Source organism: Centrocercus urophasianus, unplaced genomic scaffold, assembly GCF_019232065.1.
Source record: "Centrocercus urophasianus isolate 14NV4802_14NV808 unplaced genomic scaffold, USGS_Curo_1.0 seq_3, whole genome shotgun sequence".
NCBI lineage: Eukaryota > Metazoa > Chordata > Aves > Galliformes > Phasianidae > Centrocercus > Centrocercus urophasianus.
In genome coordinates, this window is record NW_024884866.1 from 1,484,644 (window position 1) to 1,489,065 (window position 4,422).

Consider the following 4,422-nt stretch of genomic DNA (forward strand, 5'->3'; position numbering starts at 1 on the left):
TTTTTTTTTTTTTTTTTTTTTTTTTGCTGTTGTCAACCAGGACTTCATCAACTGCAGAACACTCCCTATTTCTTAAGGGGCATAAAGTGAGTAGAGCTCATATGATGTTATTTACTCTGTACAAGAACTACTTCCCTTTTAATGAGAGTAATTTTTGTGAGGCTCGCTTAACAGGAAGCAGTGAGCTGGTACATCTCTGTTGCCACTGCTCCAGTTCATCACTTAACCAACTACCTCATAAATACTGGAGAAATAGAGAAGACATGACACCCGAGGTTGTGGTGAAACCTACCCAAACCTTCCTTGTGATCAGACTGGATCAGAGTGGGCCCTGCAGGCTCATCATAAATGAGCTAAAATATTTCTACAGAGAATAGTTTCTGATTCTGCAATTTCTCCAGGTTCCCTCATTAGTCCTTAATAATAGTGATGCCTCTGGTAGCCTAAGAATATCCTATTTGAAAGAAACATTCTAGTAGCATGTTTGTATTAGTCAGACTGACTGAAAACAAGTACGAGTACTGGAAGGCTTCTTAATGAATAATTTCAATGTAAAAAATTCACATAACAGGGTTCTGGATACAAGGCATAAGACAAATAAGTCCAGTCAGCACTGTTTTTAAATACTTTTATTTGGTTCAGTATGATCTACTGTTTTCCTTAAGTTCCACAAATTGCTATTTTTCCTATTTCTTCCTGGATCTCTGTTCATATTTGATATCATTTATCACAGAAAAGATTGCTTCCTGGGGAGTTCAGTTACACGTGCCATTCAAGAGATCCTTACAGGGACGAACGATGATAAAAATCATCCTTCCTTTGAATGTGTTTTGGATTACATTGCAGCATTATTGGATAGAGTTGTAGGGGGATACACGCAAGAAATACAGGGTTATTTGTGCACGTGGTTTGCCATTCCCTTCTTGACAACACTCAGTCTACATGCCTTTTCTTTATTTATAGGCAAGCAGCATGCTGACATTTCATTATTCCTTTGGCTCAACAGCTCAGAGTACAGTCACAGCAAGAAAAGCAACCCTTGTAACCATGACTCGCCTAAGATTAATTTCACTGGATTTCCCGAGAATTACTTAGTAATTTGAAAGGTAAGCCATGGTGTTAATTTGCAGGAATTTTGAAAAGAGAAGGTTACATTTTCAGTTAAAAAAAAAAAAAAAGAAAAGAATGGTATTGGTATGATAATGAAGACACTGGAAAATGACATAAATACAGTTTACATTTTAATAATAATTACAGGAGACAGTGTGTGCAGTCCTATTATGCAAGACAATGTTTGCCTTTATCTAGTGCTGGACTTTAATTAGAATGCAAGGGCTAAATGTCAGTCATAATTTATTCTTATTTGCGTTCATTACTGACAGAAACAGGAATGATCATGTATAAAGAAGCATAAATGGAAACGTGACGGTTTAAAGTTGTGCAACTGTAATTAAAAGGAAGAAAAAAGTGTATGAATTGAGATAGACTGTAGTTCATTTCAGTAACATTTTGGGGTACTATCATCATGAGCACATTAGAAATAACAAGGGTGGTATTTCATCTCCCGTGCTATTTTAATACAACTTCTGTCACACATTAATAAATTATGAACAGTTATGGAAGTATTAGGAAGTATTACTTTTCAGAAAGCGTGGTCAGGCACTGGAATGGACCGCCCAGGGAGGTGGTGGAGTCACCGAGCCTGGGGGTGTTCAAGGAAAGGCTGGATGTTGTGTTGAGGGACATGGTTTAGTGGGAGCTATTGGGAATAGGTGAACGGTTGGACTAGGTGATCTTTTAGGTCTTTTCCAACCTTGGTGATTCTGTGGTTGTCCCCTGGAAGTTTTTACTTGGGAATGATACACTATGAATATGATATTTATTTTCACAAAGGACTATGACTGTTGAAGCATTTATGAGTAAATTAAATGGAAATTGTATCTCTCAAATAGAAGGTGTTGGTCACTTAAGATAGCAAAAGACTTAAAACTCAAGTAGGAATTCACTTCTTGGGGAGAACAGGGAGTATATTTTATGTGCTTTAGTTTATTAAACTTGTTTTTAGACTCCCTAGGGAAAAATTAGATCTGTGAATTTCCAGAGATCTTGAACAATCACTTAAAATTAAAAAAAATTAAAAATGGATGTTGTCGAGCATTGAATTTTTTTCCAGTTCCTAGCTCATCAGGTGTAAGGTTAGCCCATGTAAACTCTTCTAGCTTCAAGTAGTTGGTTTTTATCAACAAAACATTTTTTTCACCTAGAAACAAAAGTATAAGTCATGCTGCACTCAGAAATCTGTTTCAGCCAACATTATGTCAACAGTGTTGGACTTGAGTTGCAGCAACTCTCGATTTGGAGAATTAATAACTAGATTTAAGTTGCCACTACTCACTAATGAGGCTGGAATGTGACCCGCACACCTAACCAGCCGTGAACAGAGAACACAAAGCTCTAGGCTCATTTCTACAAATGTCTAAATAATACATTTTCTTGAGTGCTAATCCAAAAAAGGATCAGTGCTGCTGCTGCAGCAGTCTATCAACATTCTGCAAGTGTAAGCCTCTGAGTGAACCAAGACACGGTTTATTCCAGAGCTTCTTAATATTTGTTTCCCTTTTGGTGTGAACTTATGTCTTATTCTGGGACTGGCTGATAAACCCACATTAATCCCCTTGGAGCGTTGTATTTGGTGTAATTGTGTGAGATGAGACCAACGTGTTGTCAGTATGTTTTACATTCTTTTTGCAAGTTTTTGCATTCCTTTTTGACTTATAAATCATTGTTTTGCCAGTAAGAACTCCTTTAAATACACTCTTCCGATATCGGTTAAATAGATGTGCTGTAGAGTATAAAGCCAAACTCCTGCTGCAACGTTGTCTCTTGATCTTTTACTTATCCACAAATAAGAATATCTGCCTTGAGTTTCACAGTGTGTACAAACCCAGCCTATCTGACTGGGGTGCGAAAGCATTAAAGAAAAGGCCCAAGAGGATCCTTTACTTTGCCTGTAGCTGTTTAGTTGGCAGTAGGGATGTAAGTTAAGCTATGAAATACTGACTTTTTTTTCTAGAGCAAACCCTCATTCCAATATGGATGGACAGATGTTTCTAATGTTTCTGAGAAACGAGCATGGAATGGTTGTCTTATTGTATGTTATGTTGCCCAAAGTTGGAGTAACATACTGTAGTGTAAGCTCAGTGAATCATCAGTAACTGTAGTGCAGTTGTTCACAGCTGAGCTGGAATGGTAGCTGGTTGCTGATCATCTGATTAACTGTAAGAGATGGAATGAATTTGCAGCCCAAAGAAAGAACATACTGTATGTGAAGACACGTGCATACACCAGGCAATAGGCCATCTTGCAGATTAAAGCTTCATCTGAGAGAGCTGCTTCAGGACTGATAGGTTGTTCCTGGCTACAGCACAGTGCTAAACACATGAGTTTTGTGAAGGTATCCTGGAAACTGATTCTGACACTGTCTTCCTTATTTTCCAGACCATTGAACTCCTACTGATCTGAAATTGAATGGTGTAGAGCTTCTTTAAACTGCTTCTGGCATTTAAATGGCATTGAAGGAAAGGATTTCACAGCAGATACGGAAGATTTCTGATAAAGTTACTTTGAGATGAGCATTCAGGAGATTTTGTCCACGGAAGAAACTTGGTTGGCCAATGGGAGCAGCAAGAAAGAATAAGGAAAGCACAGGTGAGTGCATCTGGGGTCCTTTTCACTCCACAAATCCACGGATGTTGCTTCATATCCTTGGGAATGTGAGAGATTCCTGTTAAAATGGAGTAAAGCCTGTTAGAGAGGGAGGAGAAGATTAGCTCTTCCTCTTAAGGTATAAAAACTGGAGGAAATTATACTCAACATATCTCTGCGTTTTGTGCTTTTACTCCTAAAGCCCTTGCAGAATGTGGCATTTCCTTTGCGAATTAAGTTGTTAACAGCAGCTGTAAGGTACAGACTGAATGCCTGTATATCTTGGAGAAAACAGGAGTGAAAAACCATGATTTTTCGGAGTGAAAGAAACATTATGAAACACTTTAAAGAAAGTATGAGTAGCTACAGTCTGAGGAAGGCAGAGATTTGAAGCAGGCTAGAGGAGTTAAAGTATATCTATATTGTGGAAGAGTTGAAGAGACTGGTGATGTAAAATCTTGCAGAAAAGATGATGTCGTTGAAGTCTAAAAAGGTTTGAATATCACACTTTCGGGGAATAGAAGTTAATCCAGGTTTTAGGTGAGAATTGTAGTCTACTGATATCTCTTAACAACTGGCTACAGCAAAGATCTGATTTAAGATGTAAGTTTTCTCTGAGGAACTGTCTGTGAAACTCTAGATTTTGCCAACAGTAGCTTGCAAAAATGCTGCTAACCTCTATCAGTCCAGACCTCATTGGATATGCCAGACACTTGG

General features: G+C 38.1%; 1 long non-coding RNA gene across 1 annotated transcript in view; it reads left to right on the forward strand.

Annotated features, from left to right (window-relative positions):
• The window catches only part of LOC122165486, a 10,744-nt gene extending 7,042 nt beyond the window's left edge, over window positions 1-3,702 (forward strand). The window contains exons 3-4 of the long non-coding RNA XR_006170496.1: window positions 1,007-1,106; window positions 3,499-3,702. This is a non-coding gene — a long non-coding RNA (uncharacterized LOC122165486). The remainder of the gene's footprint in view (window positions 1-1,006; window positions 1,107-3,498) is intronic.
• The last annotated feature ends 720 nt before the right edge of the window (window positions 3,703-4,422 follow it).